This window comes from Mus musculus, chromosome 12, assembly GCF_000001635.26.
Source record: "Mus musculus strain C57BL/6J chromosome 12, GRCm38.p6 C57BL/6J".
NCBI lineage: Eukaryota > Metazoa > Chordata > Mammalia > Rodentia > Muridae > Mus > Mus musculus.
In genome coordinates, this window is record NC_000078.6 from 90740413 (window position 1) to 90763481 (window position 23069).

Below are 23069 nucleotides of genomic sequence, written 5' to 3' on the forward strand. Positions count from 1 at the left end.
TAAACAGAGGTCATTCTTTGTAGAGAGCATGGGCTAAAATCTGCATATGGATGTATTTTGTTCAGCTGGTAATATGGTTCTGAAAAATAGTCCCAAGGAGAGAGTAAGCTCTATGTGACCCACAACTCTTGTCTTCTCTACACATTGCCATCTCCCGAGCACATAAGAATCCTGGTTGGGACATGTTCAGCTCAGTGGTGTTCTGAATGAATGAATACCTAGGGCATATAGAGGGCTCAGCTCTGCTTCACACTAGGGGGCGCCATTCACATACAACATAACATGGTAGAGAGGTGCCCTGGAATTCTAAAATGAGGTAGCTTTTTGCATGGCTGCTCCCCAAAGACAAGGGCTCTCTACCATCATATTTTTATTTCTTTCCTCTTCTCTTCTCTTCTCTTCTCTTCTCTTCTCTTCTCTTCTCTTCTCTTCTCTTCTCTTCTCCTCTCCTCTCCTCTCCTCTCCTCTCCTCTCCCCTTCCTTCCTTCCTTCCTTCCTTCCTTCCTTCCTTCCTTCCTTCTTTCTTTCCTTCCTAATCGTCAATTGTGAGGTTTGAGTGTATACTCCATGGGCTAAATTTTTATTTAGATGAGGAGACTTTAGATGTTTGAAAAATTAACATAAACCACGGAATATCTCTCCTTGGACCAGCATGTGCTGTTTGCAAAAAGATATTCACAAATACAATGTTTGTGTGTTCCTTTCTTTCAAACTTCTCAATGCCTTTATGGGAGGAAAGAGAGGACAAAGAGGAGGGGGTTGCAAAGTACCTTAATTAGTGTAGATGAGGGCACTTCAATTCCTGATGAAGTCCCTGGCAACTAGGATGGGAGGTATACCCCTCCCCTGCCCCCTGAAATGAAGCTTCTACTCACTGCCCAGTCCTGAAAATCTCAACCCTATGCAGAGCTCTTCTGAGAAGGAGGAAAGTTAACCCATTTGCCTGTATTCTCAAGACCTACAGTGTGATTGGAATGGCCTCTTAAGAAGGATTGGCAAGGAGTGGAAAAATGTTCCCTTTTCACGTGTAATGTGCGGAACAGAAGTACTTAGAGAATAGAATTAAAACCAGTGGGTGCGGTTTGCTCTTGTCCCTTTCTTTCCTTTATTTGAGATTAGAAATGTCAGAATGGAATTGAAATAAGTTACAATCCACCAGAGCTAGGTCTCTTTCTGCACGGGGTTTCCTGGCTGCTTGTTATAATAAAATGTGTTTAGCATTTTGATCTTCAAGGGATTTACTCTTTAAGTCATAGAACCATTATCACACAAATGAAGGAAAGTGGGACCAAGGGCCTCTCCTCTCATTGATGACCAACTAAACCATCCTCTGCTACATATGCAGCTAGAGCCACGAGTCCCTCCATGTGTTTTCTTTGATTGGTGGTTTAATCCCAGGGAGCTCTGGTGGTACTGGTTATTTCATATTGTTGTTCCTCCTATGGGGCTGCAAACCCCTTCAGCTCCTTGGGCACTTTCTCTAGCTCCTTCATTGGAGACCCTGTGCTCCATCCAATGGATGGCTGTGAACATTCACTTCTGTATTTGTCAGGCACTGGCAGAGAATGCCAGGGCCAGGAAGCAGGGGTGGGTGGGTTGGTAAGCAGGGGACAGGGCAGGGGATAGGGGTTTTTCAGAGGGGAAACTAGGAAAGGGGATAACATTTGAAATGTAAATAAAGAAAATATCTAGTAAAAAATGAAAAAATAAATAAAAATCCCCAATATCATATTGAATATGATTAGAAAAATGTACATGGTTGCTTTGGTGTACTCATAAAATAATTCTAGTGTTTCCTTATTAAATATGATGCCAGTAGCTGGTACTTTTATCCTTTCTTTATCTGAAAAAAAATAATTCTTTATTTAGTTAAAGTGTGGGTCATGAATGGAGGTGGTAGTTTGGATACTAATTGGGCTAGGTCTGTTAATACTTATGTATCTTATGTATTTTTTACCTTTTTACTCTGTTGATATCAATACCTTGAATATTTAAAAACATTAAATTGAACTTTTGGAAAGAAAGAAAGAAAGAAAGAAAGAAAGAAAGAAAGAAAGAAAGAAAGAAAGAAAGAGGAGGGGAGGGGGAGAGGAGGGGAGGGGAGGGGAGGGGAGGGGAGGGGAGGGGAGGGGAGGGGAGGGGAATGGAGAGGTCAGCATGGTTGTAGAGTCAAGTCCTGTGTGGGACGTCTCCCTGAACTCTGTACCTAACATCTAAGTATTTAAAACCTAACTTCTATTTCACATTGCCCAACATGATGTCTGGGTTCAGATTTCATAACACACTGAAAGGGTTAGGATGCCCTCTCAGTCATGAAATTGTCCAGAGAAGTCAATACACTAACTAACAAGCAGGAACAATCCAGCACAGGGCATAGCCGCTGAATCTCACCATACAATGTTTGACACTGGTTTTCATTTCCAAAGGCAGGACCCAGGGAAAAACATTCTAGGCATTTTTTTTTTTAATTTGAACAGAATCACCATAAAACTGTTTAAAATTTTCCCCTCTTTTCATAGTAAGAGTGCATCATATTGAGGTATTGACTGCCTGTGCTTAGAAAAAAATAACAAATGGGAAGTCTTCCTTTGGTCTGCTTGCTCTTGGCTCTTCAAATGACATTAAGAAAATGAAGTCTGATGACCTGAAAGCGAACTTGATATTTTGGAGCCTGACAGATACCTTTTCATTTCCCTCCTCCTCATCTAAGAAAGGAAGCAAATACCCAAAGGACTTTGCATATTAGCAGTTCATGCCATAGACATACAAGCAACCTTGGTTTAAAGAATTATAGCCCACAAAATCATTCATATGACTTGTCAAATGCATAATACACATGATTTTTCATCTTTATTAAGAATCTGTAGAATAGGGCTGGAGAGATGGCTCAGTGGTTAAGAGCACTGACTGCTCTTCCAGAGGCCCTGAGTTTGATTCCCAGCAACCATATGGTGGCTCACAACCATCTATAATTGGACCTGACACCCTCATCTGGTGTGTCTGAAGAGAGCAACAGCATACTCACATAAAATAAACTTTTTTTAAAAAGAATCTGTAGAATAAATGCAACAATTATGAATTCAAATATTTATGGAAAGGGCAAATGTGCTGACTAGTGTCTTGCAAATAGTGCTTTGAGATATACTTCACTAAATGATGTAGTTCTAATCAGAAAAGATCACAAAGTGCACAACTTCCTGTCTCTACTTCTGGTTGTACCTGAGAGAGCTGGGGTGCAAGGTTTCCACCACATTTCCCATGGGTCCATCCCTTCTGTAAACACAGGCATGGTCCCTGCCTGCCTGTGATGAAATGTGCATCTCAATGGACCACATGCACAGCCCCAGAGTCAATTCTGACACACCTTAAACAAAGCAACCCAGAGCTGAAGCCAAGCAGGCAGACGCTGTGGGAGGTGAGAAATTCTCTCCCTCTAGCCCTTCTTCCTTAGATCCCTGGCAAGTGTTGGCACATGAGAGGCGTTAATGCATTATTCTTCTCTCGGGTACTGAGGCTGCTCATTTTTCAAGGCCACCTACCTCAATCAGAAGAAGGGAAGAGGAGTGATAAAAAAGAGAGATAGAGAACAAGAAGAGGAAAGGAGAGGGAAAGGTGGCAGTGAAGGAATTTGGGGAAATTTGGGGAAATGCAGGCTCAGTGGGTGTCTTCTGCTATTGCTGTGATAAAATACCATGATCAAAATAAAAAAAAAAACCTAGGAGGAAAGGGTTAATTTTATTTTAAACTTCCAACTGATAGTTCATCTCTGATAAAAGTCAAAGTAGGAATTCCAGTCAAGAACCAAGAGATTGGACCTGAACCAGAAGTCATGGATGGAGGAGTGCTTCTTACTGGCTTACACTCCCTGATTTGTTCAGTGTCTTATAAAACCCAGTAGCACCTGCCCTAGGTATAGCACTGTCCACAGAAGACTTACTCCCACCATTAATCAAGAAAGTGTTCTAAGACGTGCCTGGATGCCAATCTGATAGAAGTATGTTCTCAATTGAGGTTCTTCTTCCCAGACAACCCTGGTTTGTGTCAGGTTGACAAACACACACACACACACACACACACACACACACACACACACACACACACACACACCAAGACAGTGGGTAAAGTGCTTTCAATGCAAGCATTCGAACCTTTGTTGGAACTCCAGCACAAGTACAAAAGCCAACATACCCCAGTGCTGGGCTATTGATATCAAGTGGATCCCTGAGGCTCAAAGTCAGCCTAACCTAATTAATGAACCTAGGTCCCAGTGAGATACCCTGTCTCAGAAAAAACAAGGTGGGTAGCATCTGAGAAACAACACACAAAGTTGACCTCTGACTTCATGCTGTCTTACACAGAGAAGCACAGAAGAGCATTTATACACATATAAAAACAATGTGGTAGGATGTAGAAAAAAAAAAAAAAAAAGGAAAGACTCAATGAGTCACCTGTGGAGGCTGGCACAAGAAAACCAATTAATGCCTATTTTCTAGATGCCTCTTGTGAGGATGACAGCTGTCCAGATACTGGATTTCTGCCACCATCTCATTTCAAAGAGGCCACCAAACAGCTGTTAGGAGGCAAGAGTGTCCATTTGCTACTGACCAGGTCTGTATTAAAATTGATGGCTGTTCTCCATCCCTCACTATCCAAACATTCCCAAGTGCCATGAGGCTCTCTGTGTGTTTAATTTAGAGAATTATTCACCTCTGAAAATATCCAAATTGTGGGAATGTTATGAACCAGGACTTCACAAAGAACAGAGCAGAATACTGTCTCATCATGACGTGTGCACACTCCTCCAGGATACAGAGGTCTCAGGATGGACGATTTGAACTCACCCTCTTCGGTAAGTATCATTCAGTCATTTAATTTCCCCAACCTCCATGACCCAGTAAAGTGGACCAAAAGAAACAACGGAAAATGGCCAGAACTAGTCCGTCACCTCTGGAACAACTTTCTCTTGCCCTTTATTTCATTCCATGGCTGTTAGAAACCAGCAGATGATGTTCAGTTTTCAAATAAAATAGGTCATTCTTTATAAATGGGTTTATAGCAGCTCTTAAAAGAGTAGCTTTACATCATCTTACTCATAGTGCAGTACATGAGCACATAGCGTGAAAAAAGATGTGGAGACGTATGCTGGCTCACACCACTCTAGAGGCAGTAGAAGGACTTGCTCATGCTGATAGTGAGCGATGCTGAAGCTCCCCTTTCAGTCAGTAGACATTAATACAAAGGGAAAAACCAGATGTTCTCTCTCAACTTCAGTAGACATGGGAAAGCTAATAGAATTAATTGTATCATGGGAAAATAATTCATGTTTGGTATGGGGATAAATATCTGCAATGAAGATGATTACAAATGAGACACATTACCAAGAGATATTATAAAAATGTTGCCAATGGACTGGTTCTTGAGGTAGGGAGGAAGGTTAATAAGATAATTCCTCAAAAACTCTTTATCCTAGGGTGCTATTAAGATAATGGTTTAGAATAAATTACTGTACCATACATGCATAAAACCATGCAACTGGACAAATGGCAGAATATGATATTCATAAATGGTATTTTCCACTTCCATTTCATTTTTAAAGGCTAAATTTTTTATCAGATTAAATGAATATTTGTGCTCTTCTGAGAACTGGAAGACAGGAAAGAATTAGTGTGACACACAAGGACAAAAATCTAAGGCATGAAATGCAAATCTGGTTTGAGGCTAGACTTGTTCATTAGATGGATGCTCGGAGTCTTTTATCAAATTACAACCACTTAGCTAAATGATCACTTCCCAAACAGATGTATAAACAAATTCCTGAGTAGACATTTTACTTTCTCGGGGGACTACTCTGTCATTTTAAAGATCCCAATAAATCTTCCTTCCTGAAAGAAACCGGTAGACTTTAAGATTTTTGCATAAGTAATAAAAGGTACAGTAACCTAAGGGCCTCAGAGAAGACACCACTGTTGCTTCCTGGAAGCAGCAATACAAAGATGAAGCAGAGATGGAGGGAATGGCCAACCAATGACTGGCCCAAATTGAGACCTATCCCATGGGTAAGCACCAATCCTTAACACTATTAGAGATACTCTGTTATACTTGTAGACAGGATCCTAGCATAACTGTCCTCAGGCTTTGTCTTAATGAACCCTGTTAATAACAGGAAAGAACCAGGAGTGGGGTATATCTTTCCCTTTCTTCATTCACTGCATAGGAAATCACTATGTATGAGTTCAATCAGTCTTAGCATCTAAATATTACCCATGATATGCCATCAAACAACATTAGCAATGTTGTCCACTTCTAGTTAAAGAATATCTCAGCGTGATGAATAAACGGCCAGACAAAGTTCTATTTCTCCACAACCATGAGTGAGTTTGGGCTGATCCCCAGCTGATAACTAGACAACAGTGTAACTTTTAGAAATTTTATGCTACAGGGCAAGGGGACAGATACTAACTACCAGCCTGGCTGAACCCAAATGTCCAATCCTCCGGTTCTGTTCATCCCATGCTTTACCACAGCCATGCGGGGTGAAGGTTCACCCGTCCTCTCACGACAGACCACTCTAACAGAACTGAGGGAAATAGAGGATGTTTCCTGTGAGATCATTCCAGAAAGATGGAGAAATTAAGATTGTAGAGTTACACCTAGAAAATAAGAGACTGTGATATCTGTAGATAGTGACCATTCTTGTTTCATATTTGTTTCAATTTGTTGCTGGAAAATAATTAAATCCTGAGATTAAAATTTTTATTTTGTTTTGTGTTTTCTCAAGACAGGGTCTCACTGTGCAGCTCAGGCTGTCCTGGAATCACTATGCTGACGTCAGACTCACAGAGATCCGCTGCCTCTGCCTCCCAAGTGTTAGCATGAAAGCATGCACTGCTGTGCCTAGCTGAGATTAATAATGATTATGGAAAAATTAAAGCAGAAGCAAAATTTAAGAGCAATATAAGGAAAGCCATTTAGAACAAATATAAACTCAGGACCAATTTCACTTCTGCTGCCTCTAGGTACCTCCTCAGTTCCTCTGTAATAATGAAGGTGTTTCTAATAATGTTTTGTATACCCTACAAATATCTACAGTTTTCAACCACAACAGATACCATATAACGTTGTTGAGCCAATTTATTTACTCTCTACTCTTTCTCTTCAACAATCATATGCCAAGCTGCTAAGAAATAAGTGGGAAATATAAATTTCTTTCAATCATTTCTGGGCCCAAATCAAATCTTCTGAGATTCTTTGTCCTGTGGTGGAAGGCGTTAAAAAAGATCAGTGGGGGAGGGTACCTATGGGGTAGGGAAGACTTCCAGGAATCTTTGGGGAGTGACCCAAACTGAGACCTCTACCAGTGGAGGATATGGAAATTGATAAGGCCACTCCTGTAGCCAAGTGGGACTCCCAGTGGAGGGAGGGGGACTACAACCCACCCACAAGACCTTTGACCCAAAATTTGTCCTGTCTATAAGAAATACAAGGATAAAGATGGAACAGAGATTGGAGGAATGGCCAACTGATGACTGGCCCAACTTGAGACCCACCCCCATGAGAGAGAGTCAACCCCTGACATTGTTAGTGATACTCTGCTTATATTGCAAACAGGAGCCTGGCATAACTGTCTTCTGAGAAGCTTCATCTAGCAGCTGATGGAAACACATGCAGAGATCCACAGCTAAACAATAAGGGAGTTCGAGAAGTCTTGCAGAAGAGTTGGGATGGAGGGAGAATTAAGAGAGCTGGAGGACTGAAAGGACACCATGTGACCCACAGAGTCAACTAAACTGGGGTCCCTGGGGCTAATAGAGACTGAACCACCAGCCAAACAGTATGCACAGGTTTGACCCCAGCTCCCTGCACAGAAGTAAGAGATGTACAGCTTGTTCTTCATGTGGGTGCCCTAACAAATAGAAGTGGAGCTATCTCTAACTCTGTTCCCTGCCTTTGATTCCTTTCCCATAGCTGGGCTGCCTTGTCTGGCCTCTGTGGGGGAGGATGCTCTTAGTTAGCCCTGCTACAACTTGATGTACCAGGATGGGTTGGTAGTCATAGCGGACCTCCCCTTCTTTGAGGTAAAGAGGATGGGGAGTGGGTGAGGGGTGGGGTTAGAACTTGAAGAGAGGAGAGAAAGAGCTACAATCAGGCTATAAAGTGAATAATTGTTTCCATTAGTGTACCCTTTAATGACATGAAGTACACATACTGGCACAGAGTGAGATTGCTTTTTAGATCATGAAATGATCTCAGTTTGCTCATTCACACTCGTTGAAAGGAATGTACCATGAGGTATGAGAGGAGATTGCTTCCTAGATCATAAGAATTTTCAGATACAAGAAATACAATTAGTAAGAGCCCACACAGGTTCTCAATACAATGTCAACATGCTTCATAATGTGTAGTTTTCATTAGGAAATCTCACTGGTTTGAGAAATTATGTAAATTTAAAAAATAAAAATAGAAATCATAAGAATATAAAAGGTTTTAGTGAAATTCATGACAATGGGTCTTGATGCCTACTTTTCTAAAGTCATTCTCCTCTCTAGGTTATTAAATGTCCCACAAGTAGCTGTCTTTCCCACTGGAAATCTAGCATCTTCTCAATCACTTACATTGAAGACCCCCATCCCCCAAATAGATGTCTTAGAGAACTTTCTGGGAGAAAATACAATGCCCTGTCTCCATTATCATTGATGACTAGGTGACATGTAGAAGGTGAAAAGGTGGTGTGTGTGTGTGTGTGTGTGTGTGTGTGTGTGTGTGTGTGTGTGCATGTATCTTCTTCTCTGCATTTTCTCCAACTGAAGGTATAAAGATTTACCTGATATTATTCTTGCATCATACACTTGCATATGCATGTACATTAAATTATGTAGTCATGCGCTACTATATTAAAAAGCATACTCCAATAATATATCTCAGTATATGAAAATTGCTTTCTTTTCCTACAGTATATAAAAGTGCCAGGGCAATCTGCTCTCTGTGCTCAGACACCAGAAAGCTAAACTTTGAGTGATATCCAACTTTATGAGACACATAAAGATGAAATAAAAATGGGAAAGAAGATAAACATTTAAGGAGATAAACACTGTCAAACAGAAATGATTACAAAGTTTGTAACAATTTGTATTTTTCATTGTTTTCTGTGTACCTGGCTTTTCCACACTATGAATTTCTTTTGTTCATTTCACCTTCTCTTAATATATAATGTTTGTTCCCATAACCACGGACATTAAAGTGAAGAATGGGAGCCAAGACTCAGTTGATATTTATTGAGAGAAATATAAGCAACTGGAAAATGGAAAACTCTCCTTATATTATTGAATGCTTTGTCTAGCTACTTTCCTTTGATAGCTCTGGAAAATTGAACTCCTTTTCTATACTGTCTGTGCCATATAGAATCACCACATTCAACCTATTTTTAATTTATAAACTAGCAATTCCCTATTATTTAAACATAATACAATGTCAAAAAGCAGAAGGCATGCTCACTGCTGTTGCATCAGAGTTGTGTGTGTGTGTGTGTGTGTGTGTGTGTGTGTGTGTGTGTGTGTGTGTGTGTGTGTTTCTTGGTGAAATGCAGAGAGGTAACAAGTTATTGTTTCCATTGGTGTACCCTTCCTAAATGTTAAATTTTTGTTTCATTAAATTTCATCATTTTATGATGAAAACAACATTGTAACTTTTAGTGTTACCCATCAATAACTGTCATTAGACTAATACAACTCCCAAGAGAAATCGCATATTATTACAAATTATATTCATTAGTGTATAAAATAGAAACCATAGAACCATCTTCAAAACAACCTAACATGTACATTAGATATATAAAATAATAGTCCTTAAAAACCCAGTAGGATTCTAAGGTAGAAAAGTTTCTGTTTTTGTTTTTAGTTAAAAATCAATTGTGCTTACTGTGTATTAGTAAGGAGGGGAGAGAACAGTGGACACACTTAGAGGTAAATGAAAAAGAAGGCTGAATGGGAGACCAACTAACATAAACTTGCATGAGACTGGGCTCTCAAGTAACTAAAAACCACCTGTGCTACAACCTAACCCTCTGAGGCTTTTCTTCTATGTCTGAGAAGTTGATAAAGTAGATGAAAGATCTTTAGAGTGCAGTGCAATTCCTTCTCTGAGTAAGCAGTATCTCTCTGCTCCTCTTAAGCCCACTTACTGTTAACAAGACCATTAAATGCTTGGAGTTCAAGTTAACCACTCGATTCTAGGATTCATTTGGTGTGTTTCATTGAGAAACAGTTAAATAAATTCCACAAAATGTATTAAATGCCCTTAGACAGCAATTCACTGCCTTAATCCTATGATCTGCCGTTGCTATAGTTACAGAAATAAAACAAAGTAACAATAAAGAAATGTGATAAACAGCATAGCATACCCAGGCCACAAGAAACATGTTTAGTCTCTTGTCCCATACTCCTCTACCCCTCTTCTCTGAGATAATGATAGTACCAACATGAATAGCATGAAAAGGAACCATTGCTGAGCATTACTGGAGGTCATTGTACACCAGTCACTCTCTAAGTGTTTTAAATAGCACTCAGTAAAATGACCTTCATAAAATTCTTATGGACTATCTGTAGGTTCATTTTGTAAATGAGAAAACCAAGACTCAGGGAACAGTGAATCAAATCACCAAAGATCACAATCTGCCTCACAGTATCCTGATGCTGAAAGTGCCTGTGAGACACTCAGCATGTGTGGCCCCTAGTGTGTCTGTAGCAGACTAATGAAACTTTATTTGGAAAGAGGGCTTCATCCACTGAAACTTATTTGGAAAGAGTGCCTTGACAGATACGATTACATCAAGTATCTTGATATGAGGAAATTACCCTGGGGGTAAATTCATGAGGACCCCAAAAGCCATTTCATGCACCTTAGTAAAATGCAGGCAGTGGTACGCCAAAATGATACATTGTGCAGAAGCAGCAACATCATTATCCTGTCACAGGACAGCCAACTGGTGACGCTATCCTTACCCAAGCCAGTTCTGTTTCTAAGTAGAAAAAAATAATAATTCATTTTTAAAAATGAAAATAGGATTAAGTCATCAGAACCTGTTTTCTTGTAGCTACATCATGTGGCCATCATTAACAATGATACAACAAGCCCAAGAGTTCAGAGGCAAGGGAATTTCTAGCTGTCAATAAAAATTTGGAGGATAGCATAATTAACAGAGTTCATTATGTCTACTTTGTTCATACTGCTTAAGTAAAGACTCCTCAAACTGAGGACTACTGGCTTTTTTTAATGGGGATTTTATGTTCTTGAATGTCTGCTGCTGTCTCTGTCAAGAGCACCCTATCATATCAAAGTAGGACAATCAACTATGTGTTGCAGCAGTGTCAAATGTCCCCTGAGACACAAAATGGCACCAGTAACTTTTAGAGAAAGCATTGGTATTAACCAGTACACCTAACTTACAGAAATGAGATATGTTGTTTTGTTTTGTTTTGTCTTGTTTTAAATCAGATCTCTGAGACATTAATGTTACTTTAGATAAATTAATAAATTCATAGCACAAGCCAACAAGGGCCTCCTTCGCCAATGAAGACATGGCTCTCTTAAAGACTACGTTTATTTTTAATCAGTCAAGTGTTATGGTTGACCTCTAGGCCAAAAGACAACTCATGTATATTCTGTATCTTTTTAACAGTTTTTCCCCTAGGTTTCTGGGAGTTAGGTTTTAAAGCCAACCCTGGATTTACATGGATTACACTGATACCCAGGACAGATGTGTATCCACACTAAGTTCTATTCATATATGTATCTAGAGCACATACAGAGAAGCTGTCCCTCCATTAGACATGAGCAGTATCATTCATTTAAGTGGCTGACAGATACATTTTTAATTTCCTGGATCATTTAGGAATAGACGCAGGGAGAAAAAAAGACAGAAAGGAAGACCAACTGAAATAGTTTCCCCATTTCACCTTTCAAAATGGGGGTTCTGATGCTTTTATAGCAGATAGAACTATATCTATCTGGCCTCACAGTGGTCATAAGACATCAGCTTGAAGAGAATCAAGGGCATGTGGGGCAGAGCTGAAGCCCTTTATTTAAGAGAAAAATAATAGGCATACAAAGTCTTTGAAACCATCAGTAGAATAAATGTCTGAGTAGTGGGAAAATGATACAGTATCTAGGCTAGGCAGCTGGTTCATGGCAGGAGTGCTGGCTTCACAAGCATGCGGTTTTGAATTCAGATTCCAGCACTTATGCAAAAGGTCAGGTGTGACCACGTATCTGTAAACAGGTATAAGGCGTTAGGCAGTTACAGCCAGATCTCCAGGGTTAGCTGGCTATGTATTTTAGAGCTCTAAGTTCATTGAGAGACCCTGTCTCAAATAAATAAAAAAGATAGATAGATAGATAGATAGATAGATAGATAGATAGATAGATAGATAGATAGATAGATAGATAGATAGGTAGATAGATAGATAGATAGATAGATAGATAGATAGATAGATAGATAGATAGACAGACAGACAAATAAAATACATTAGAAAGTAATACTGGACATCCTCTCTGACCTCTGCACACATGCACATAGGCTCATGGACCTACCTACCTACCTACTCACACCACACACATACACATCATACACACACACACACACACACACACACACACACACACACACACAAACATACACATAGACACATACACAAAGTAGAACTGACAAGACACAAAACTATATGAGTGAGTAGCTAGAGTTTTAAGGATTTCTAATTGTGCTATGTTTTCTTTTTAAATCATGTAAATATTGAAATTTTAATATTTAAAATTTTAATGATACCAGAAAAATTTATATTCTACATAAATATGTAGAATACATATATACATATGTATATATGTATACATATATGTCTGCATATATATATATATTTGCACTGCATATATATATGTCTACATACATGTGCTGCATATACGTGTGTGTGTGTGTGTGTGTGTGTGTGTGTGTGTATGTGTATAAAATGTACTTTAGGCTAAAAAAAATGACAGCTTGACTTTCAGATCTAAGTAGTTTTCATGTCAAAAGTTACTCTTTCTCCTGTTAACAGGTGAGGCCACTCACCTCTGCTTCTGAGTATTTTTGCTTCTGCCTCTGATTCTGAGTATTGTGCTCATTTAATTGAGGGAATTTCACCAATCAAGGAAAGCTACCCTTGAATTGTCATCTATAAACAAGAGGCTGACAGCTCTAATAGTTCAAGTGAGGGTGATTGATGCTGCTGCCCCTGCCTGAGAAGTAGGCCATCTATGTGTCATCAGGCATCTGCATAACCTGCCGAAGCTGAGTGTGCTTCCTTCTCCCTCCTCTGCTCTCTTTGGACCCAGAAAGTGGGGCAGCACTGGTGTTGCTGAAAATAGGAGGCTCCTAAGGCTTGATGTTCATTGTCTTTGAAAATCCAAGGTCTTTGTCTTGCAAATAAGAAGATTCTTCCATCAGTTCTTAGGAAAGAGACGCTGGGAGAAGAGAAAGGCAAAACTAACTCTTAAAAAGCTTGTTTAATTTAAGGAACCCCCTTTAATAAAAATAATGCAGCCGTGAATCTACAAATTAACTATAGTAGTATAGGAGGCTATAAATAGAAACTTCTATAACTAGACACTTTAAAACACTGAAAAATACCAAAACCATCACAAAATCCAGAAACCTATTTCAGTATATTTTCCTTAACTGCCTGATATACTTTTTCATATTTTATGACTATATATTCTTTAATTGCTGCTTCATAGTATAATAACATTGCCATGTAATTTTCTCTTGAGAGAATACAAAAGTATAATAGCTGTTTGTGCAAATCTGCACGTAAGAATGGAGTTCCTTATTGCTATTGATTGCTTAAATGATTTTCTTTTAGCTTTACCACCCATTAAAGGAAACATAAAATTTTAGTGTGGATGTCAGACTTCTTTTATATTAGTGCTGTCTCAATTTTCTAGCAATATAAGGTCCTAATTTTATGAATTTTCAACCTTTTTTCTCCTGCTAACACATTTCCTAGTCCTTTGGCTCTATAATTTGTCATGCAAGGTAATGTTTCTAAATGCTTCTTTATACCGGAATGACAAATGTTAGCTGGGCATTGTAACTACACCTTACATAAATATATTCATTAATACCAAGCTAAACACATTTTTTAAAATGTCTTATGATCTCCAAATCAATGAGAACAAAAGCTACAAAGGGTCAGAAAGGAAGGCAGAGGATGCGGTGTTTCAATCAATTATGATTAAAAATCTTGCTAGTATAAATTTTGCAAAATGTATGGCTGAGTTCTATGCAACTAATAGGTCTAAAACTTAAGAGGACTGATGGCTCATTGGTGGATTCTCATCTGCCTGAAATTTGATTTAATTGGCATAATTGGAAATGTGGCTTAGGGGAACCAATAAAGGTTGTAACCTGCTCTGAGCCTTCTTACCCGGCCCTGACGGTTCTCCTACATTTCCCAACAACTTCTAGAAAGTGACCATCAAAAAGTTAAGCATGCAGCTCCTACCAAATGTATTTAATAATGGAATGAGTGTATGCAGTGTAAAGGAAAAAAAAATACACGGACATGAACAGATATGATTATCAACACAGTGTGCTTGGGTCATGACAGGACTGCTACACTCTTGAATTCACAGTAGTTATAATTACCTGCATAAGACTGGAAAAAGACCAAGCTAGTCCTCACTCTATCTCAGAGTGGGAGAAAGTTTAAGAGTGCACCCTCCACTCCCCACTGAGGATCTATGGACAACTGATGACTTCTAGGGGAAAGACAACTTACTTGAAGGGTGCCAGCAACTTGATAGGTGGGCCATGCTCCAGTGGATGGGACTACCATAAATAAATGGGCAGCACATATTGGAGAATCATTATTATACAGATAATTATTATTGACAGGCTAGTGAGGTAGAGATGGGTCTGGGTGTCAAAAAGAATTTGGATAGAGATATGAAAATACACTTCTTAGTTCATATTGTTGTTCCTCCTATAGGGTTACAGACCCCTTTAAGCTCCTTGGGTACTTTCTCTAGCTCCTTCATTAGGGGCCCTGTATTCCATCCAATAGTTGACTGTGAGCATCCACTTCTGTATTTGCCAGGCACTGGCATAACCTCACAAGAAATAGCTATATCAGGGTCCTGTCAGCAAAATCTTGCTGGCATATGCAATAGTGTCTGGGTTTGGTGGTTGTATATGGGATGGATCCCCAAGTGGGGCAGTGTCTGGATGGTCCTTCCTTCCATCTCAGCACCAAACTTTGTCTCTGTAACTCCTTCCATGGGGATTTTGTTCCCTATTCTAAGGAGGAACAAAAAGAAGGAGGTCTTCCTTCTTCTTGAGTTTCATGTGTTTTGAAAATTGTATCTTGAGTATTCTAAGTTTCTGTGCTAATATCCACTTATCAGTGAGTGAATATCATGTGTGCTCATTTGTGACTGAGTTACCTCACTCAGGATGTGTCTCTAGTTGCAGGATGGCCTAGTCAGCCATCAATGGGAAGAGAGGCCCTTGATCTTGTGAAGATCATTTGCCCCAGTACAGGGGAATGCCAGGGCCAGGAAGCAGGAGTGGGTGGGATTGGGATCAGGGCGAGGGAAGAGTATAGGGGACTTTCGGGGTAGCATTTGAAATGTAAATGAAGAAAATATCTAAGAAAAGAAAAAAGAAAGAAAATACACTATAAGGAATTCTCAAAGAACTAATAAAAATAATTTTGGAAGTATGAGGAAATGTGGTGCCAGTGACGCTGGCTAGTTTAAATATAATAAAAAATATAAATAAATTTATAAAAACAAGATATGTTAAACATAACTGATTAAAATAACCTATCTTTATACTTTGTCTTTTGAGCCTTTATACCTTTTGTTTTCGCTAGAAAGCAGAAGTTACAGGAATAACTCTCTGCGTATTCATTTACACACGGGAATTATGTATCTATGGGTGCAAGACCTTTGGCCCAGGTAGAAACACACCATCTGGATCCGTCCTGTAAGAAATCTACATCATGAGACAGATGTGTGAATTCAAATTCATGTAACAAGAGAAAAATACATAAAATTATCAAAACAACTAAAAGAATATATAGGTGAACATTTGGGTTATATATATGACAGAAGAAAACAAAATGAAAAAAAAAATCCAAAGATTAAGTACATCATAATTAAGCATAATTACATGTACTATCATCAGCCAAATCAACAAGTCAAAGTAAGGTGAGAGAATGTACACCGTGTGTAAATATTGATTGTCAAATTGATGAGATTTAGACTCACCAAAAAGGCATACCTCTGGGTGTGTATTGGAGTGTTGTCTTGGTTAAGTTAATTGGTTCTGGACTGTATAAGAAAAATGAGAAAGCTGGCTAAGCATCTGCATTTCTTACTTTCTCCCTCCTGTGGATTCAGTGTGGCCAGCAGCCTCACGTACCTGCTACCTTGTCTTCCCCATCATCTTGGACTTCCTTCATACTCTAAGCCAAAAGGAACCCTTCCTGTCTTAAGTTGCTTTGATCAGAATTTTGTCACAGCAATGATAAAAGCAACTGATGCACAGAATAAATATAATTTATATCTCAAAGATTATATAAATTATTTGAGAAAAAAATGTATCAGTAGAAAAATAGGCAAAGGTTACCAGTGTATAATTCACTAAAGAAACTATGATGGCAGGTAGGTGAATGTTTATTCAAAATAATAGAAATTAAATAAACAAAGCTGAGTTATATCATATTTTTACTTAATAATATATAAAGGTCTTTCATCTTAAAGGTATAAATTTGTTCCGATGGAGGTGTGTTGAAAGGACTGCTAATGCGTACTTCCAGAGCTATTCATTTGTGGTGGGTTGAATTGTGCAAGTCACAGTTGTTGATTTCCATAAGCAAATATTTCTAGTTTTCAAACTCTCCTGAAAGATAGAGATTTTAAATAAAGAAAAGGAGATAAAGTTGATAGTATCTTTATTTATAAAGACCAAATAGTAGATATTAACTATGTATCCAACAATAGAGAATCTAATAAATTATAATACCTATAAAGAAATATTTTGAAGTTATAAATTTCTTAGTCTCTATTGCAATAAAGCTAAGCCTAAAGTATAATATAGTTAAAAATAAAAATAAACTAAAAATTAAATAAATAAAAACTAAAATAAAAATACAATTTGAAAAATTAAAAAATAGTTAAAGGTACTTTTAAATAAACAGCATATATGTATGTATTCAAGCTTATTAAAAATGCAAGATTATTAGGGTGTTCATATAAGAATTTTAAAAGGTTCTCAATAGTCACAAATAATATAAAATATCTTGGCGTGACTCTAACTAAGGAGGTGAAAGATCTGTATGATAAAAACTTCAAATCTCTGAAGAAAGAAATTAAAGAAGATCTCAGAAGATGGAAAGATCTCCCATGCTCATGGATTGGCAGGATCAACATTGTAAAAATGGCTATCTTGCCAAAAGCAATCTACAGATTCAATGCAATCCCCATCAAAATTCCAACTCAATTCTTCAACGAATTAGAAGGAGCAATTTGCAAATTCATCTGGAATAACAAAAAACCTAGGATAGCAAAAAGTCTTCTCAAGGATAAAAGAACCTCTGGTGGAATCACCATGCCTGACCTAAAGCTTTACTACAGAGCAATTGTGATAAAAACTGCATGGTACTGGTATAGAGACAGACAAGTAGACCAATGGAATAGAATTGAAGACCCAGAAATGAACCTACACATCTATGGTCACTTGATCTTCGACAAGGGAGCTAAAACCATACAGTGGAAGAAAGACAGCATTTTCAACAATTGGTGCTGGCACAACTGGTTGTTATCATGTAGAAGAATGCGAATCGATCCATACTTATCTCCTTGTACTAAGGTCAAATCTAAATGGATCAAAGAACTTCACATAAAACCAGAGACACTGAAACTTATAGAGGAGAAAGTGGGGAAAAGCCTTGAAGATATGGGCACAGGGGAAAAATTCCTGAACAGAACAGCAATGGCTTGTGCTGTAAGATCGAGAATTGACAAATGGGACCTAATGAAACTCCAAAGTTTCTGCAAGGCAAAAGACACCGTCAATAAGACAAAGAGACCACCAACAGATTGGGAAAGGATCTTTACCTATCCCAAATCGGACAGGGGACTAATATCCAACATATATAAAGAACTCAAGAAGGTGAACTTCAGAAAATCAAATAACCCCATTAAAAAATGGGGCTCAGAACTGAACAAAGAATTCTCACCTGAGGAATACCGAATGGCAGAGAAGCACCTGAAAAAATGTTCAACATCCTTAATCATCAGGGAAATGCAAATCAAAACAACCCTGAGATTCCACCTCACACCAGTCAGAATGGCTAAGATCAAAAATTCAGGTGACAGCAGATGCTGGCGTGGATGTGGAGAAAGAGGAGCACTCCTCCATTGTTGGTGGGATTGCAGGCTTGTACAACCACTCTGGAAATCAGTCTGGCGGTTCCTCAGAAAATTGGACATAGTACTACCAGAGGATCCCGCAATACCTCTCCTGGGCATATATCCAGAAGATGCCCCAACCGGTAAGTAGAACACATGCTCCACTATGTTCATAGCAGTCTTATTTATAATAGCCAGAAGCTGGAAAGAACCCAGATGCCCCTCAACAGAGGAATGGATACAGAAAATGTGATACATCTACACAATGGAGTACTACTCAGCTATTAAAAAGAATGAATTCATGAAATTCCTAGCCAAATGGATGGACCTGGAGGGCATCATCCTGAGTGAGGTAACACATTCACAAAGGAACTCACACAATATGTACTCACTGATAAGTGGATACTAGCCCTAAACCTAAGATACCCAAGATATAAGATACAATTTGCTAAACACATGAAACTCAAGAAGAATGAAGACTGAAGTGTGGACACTATGCCCCTCCTTAGAGTTGGGAACAAAACACCCATGGAAGGAGTTACAGAGACAAAGTTTGGGGCTGAGATGAAAGGAAGGACCATGTAGAGACTGCCATATCCAGGGATCCACCCCATATTCAGCATCCAAATGCTGACACCATTGCATACACTAGTAAGATTTTATCGAAAGGACCCAGATGTAGCTGTCTCTTGTGAGACTGTGTCGGGGCCTAGCAAACACTGAAGTGGATGCTCACAGTCAGCTAATGGATGGATCACAGGGCTCCCAATGGTGGAGCTAGAGAAAGTACCCAAGGAGCTAAAGGGATCTGCAACCCTATAGGTGGAACAACATTATGAACTAACCAGTACCCTGGAGCTCTTGACTCTAGCTGCATATGTATCAAAAGATGGCCTAGTCGGCCATCACTGGAAAGAGAGGCCCATTGGACACGCAAACTTTATAAGCCCCAGTACAGGGGAATGCCAGGGCCAAAAAGGGGAAGTGGGTGGGTAGGGGAGTGGGGGTGGGTGGGTATGGGGGACTTTTGTTATAGCATTGGAAATGTAAATGAGCTAAATACCTAATAAAAATGGAAAAAAAAGAATTTTAAAAGGTAGACAAAATGAAAATTGTATCAGTAAATAAATTATAAAACATCACATGATAAGATACTGTGAAGTTCTACCAGTGATTAAGTAATTTGCTCATCTTTCTTAATAATGCAACTCTAATTCTATTTGAAACACCCATATAAAATGTTATATTCTCTAACTCTTCTTTACTAGTACGTACTACATTCTAGTAAACAAGAAAAACATACAGTATATTGAGGGGTGCGTCTGAGGCTATTTCTTTGTAGGTCAGATAGCAAGTAGAAGGTATTCTATTTGTGCTTCTGTGGAGGACGTAGGCCTCAGGGATCTAAAGAACATCTCAGACCCTGTTAAAACTCTGAAGACAGAAAGTACACAGTAAGTCTGGTAGGACAGAAGTATGAAAAGATCTTGCATCTCTAATAGCCATGGACATATTCAATACGGATGGGGTGGGCTCTTTTTATGTTTCTTAAAAGTGAAGGAGAAATCTCTTATTTAGGTCATCAACCTGAGCTCTCTGTTGTATGTATCAAAACTTACCTAAAACAATGGCACTTTAAAAAGAAGTTGGTGACATTTATAACAGAAGAAAGTGAAACAAATCTTCCCACTTGGAAAAAAGTACAAAAGTTATTTTTTTTTCAATTTACTTGAATCTATATAAAGAAGGGAAGTGATTAAGCACATAGGGTAAAAATTTGAGAAGAATGTTGATGGCTGTGGATGGCAGCTGAGAGGCTGAGAGCCTAAATCATGCTTTACAGAAAATTTTAGAGTTGAGGGATTAAATATGAAACATAAGCCTTCCATGTTTTATACTGGGAATATAAAAACCTATACCTTAATCGTAAAGATAAATCAAATATACCAACTTTCTCAAAGGGAACAAAAAGATAAGATTCCAACAATTTCAAAGCCTGAAATTAGATTAAGGTTATCACAGATTGTGTCCTTAGTTATTTCCCAGAAGCAAATGTAGGCTTTGGTGATGAAAAATACCATTATCATAGTTGACAAATTATTTCCATAGTTATTGCTTGCTTATATACAGCATCTTGTGTTCAGTCAAAAATAAGTTGGCACACACACACACACACACACACACACACACACACACACACGCGAAACAAACCTGAAGCAAAACAGAGAGGGAATAGCTGATGGGGGCCAAATGTTCAAATATCTTTATAATGGAATTATTAAAAATAAATGTTGAGTCAAATAACTAGAAAATGGGTTTATTGAGAACAATAGTGAATAGGTACAAGAAAATAGACTTCAAGATTCAAAATTGTTTTTATAAAAGAGAACCCACTGGAAATTATAAAAATGAATCAAATCAAAATTCTCAAAAGCAAAAAATACAAAAAGCAAGTTGTAATTTAGAATGAAATTGCAGCTATCAAGCAATAAGAAGTAAACATAATGGGCTGTACTCCTAGACCCTGGCAAGAAAACTACTCAGGTTTCTAAAAAGCCTGGTGATTTCCAAAGTTTTAAGGATGCTAGGTGAATCTTTTTCTAATGTTCAATCTCTGTTCTCCTTCCAGAGACAGGCTTCACAGGCGTCTAGATAAGATTGGGGAAGGGGGAAGAATTTCTGATTTAACATTTGACCTTGTAACCATTATTCCTGGCTCAGCATTCCTAACACTGTGGGATGTCTTGGTTAATGAGATGTTATATGTTTTATGTTAGTAAGATGACTATTGGTTTTAAAAGGTAGCCAAGAAAGTAGGGGGCGGGGGGGTGGGGTAGGGGTAGTAGTCAAGACACCAAATACCTAGTAATGAAGATTAGAAATTCCCTCCTCTAGTTCTCCATCCCCACTGTTATACCCCTCTATTCAATTTCCTGACCCTCTACTTCTCACTGCCCCTGTCTCCTCCCACACCTGATCCTGCCCCCCATTTGCCCTCTCCCTCCTTTCTTCCTCCCAGGTCCCTTCCTCCCTTTACCTCCCATGATTATTTTGTTCCCCCTTCTATGTAAGACTGGAGCATCCACTTTGGTTTCCTTCTTGAGCTTTGTATGGTCTGTGAGTTGTATCGTGGGTACTACAAACTTTTTTCCTAATATCCACTTATCAGTGAGTACATGCCATGTATCTTCTTTTGTGACTGGGCTATCTCACTCAGTATGATATCTTCTAGTTCCATCCATTTGCCTGCAAATTTCATGAAGTCACTGTTTTTAGTAGCTGAGTAGTACTTCACTGTGTAAATGTACCACATTTTCTGTCTCCATTCTTCTGTTGAGTAACATCTGGGTTGTTTCCAGCTTCTAGCTACTATAACCAAGACTGCTATAAACATAGAGGAGCATGTGTCCATGTAATATGTTGAAACATCTTTTGAGTATATGCCCAGGAGTGGTATGGGAGCACCCTCATAGAAGCAGGGGAAAGGGTGGATGGGATAGAGGGTTTGCAGAGGGGAAATCGGGGAAGAGAGATAACATTTGCAATGTAAATATATAAAATAACCAATTAAAAAAAAAAGAGGTTCCCATCCCCTTCCTCTGGAGAAAGAAGAGGGCTAAAGGTTGGTATGATCACCAGGAATCAATCACATAATTAACTGTATTTATTTAATGAAGCATCCACTGCAAACTAAAAGATTGTGTTTGGCTGAGCTTTGCAGATATTTGAAAACATGGAGGATAGCATGTATAGAGAGGGCATGAAGCTGTTACCTTTCCACATGCTTGGTGCTAAGTATCTGTAGGGACTTGTTGTTCAGCTGTATTTTCTGTCATGACTTGTATAACATACTAGCAAATAAAATGAAGTGTTTCCCTGACAAAAGAGCATGGGAGCTTCCTGATTTATTGCTGGCTATGAGCTTAGCTCACAAATGGCTGGTTTTGATTGACATAAAAAAATGTGAGATATGAATTGGGGAGATTGCTCGTTGGCTAAAACACTGGCCACTAAAGCTTAAGGACCTTAGCTCAAATCCCCAGAACTCCCTTTAAAGTCAGATGTGGTAGTACATGTCTGCCTCTCTGTGCTGCTATAGCAATATAGGAGGTGGAGACAGGAGAACTCCCAGGAGTTTGCAGGACTAATATATTTATCAGTAAACAGCAAAAGAAACCCTACCTCAAAAAAAAAAAAAAAAGGGCAGGCAAGGGCTAACAACTGAGATTGCCCTTTGACCTCCATATGAGTTTCATGCAAACTGCACTCACACAAACACACATTCAGACATGTCTACCATATATGCATATAAACGTGGGAAGTCTTGTGAGACTAAGAATTCAACTCATGGGATCTGATATTGTCTTTCAGATTGATAGTATCAGGATTGACTTAGATAGGGCACTCAATTGCTACCTTCTAGCAATTGAAAATTAAATTGTTGCTTTGATAGAGGAATCAACATATATTTAGTCATTAATGATTGGGGGACTATTTGTACTGAGTGGCTTATGAGAAAAGGGAAAACTCAATTTTTGCTGGTTTGTAATATCACAGAAAAGTTGAAGAATTAGTGAATTGAGGAAAACTTAAAAGTTTTTCAGAGGAAAACATTCAGACTGAAGCAT

General features: G+C 38.7%; 1 long non-coding RNA gene across 8 annotated transcripts in view; it reads left to right on the forward strand.

The window, feature by feature from the left end:
* The window catches only part of Gm26512, a 74146-nt gene that overhangs the window by 2313 nt on the left and 48764 nt on the right, over positions 1-23069 (forward strand). For 5 of the 8 annotated variants that reach the window (XR_872907.2, XR_872906.2, XR_001780663.2 and 2 more), the window contains exons 2-3: positions 4494-4608; positions 4696-4849. This is a non-coding gene — a long non-coding RNA (predicted gene, 26512). Of the gene's footprint in view, positions 1-4493; positions 4609-4695; positions 4850-6439; positions 6755-7608; positions 12387-23069 lie in introns of those variants that run through there. The other 3 variants (XR_381806.4, XR_003950225.1, XR_872908.2) reach the window with 2 other exon arrangements.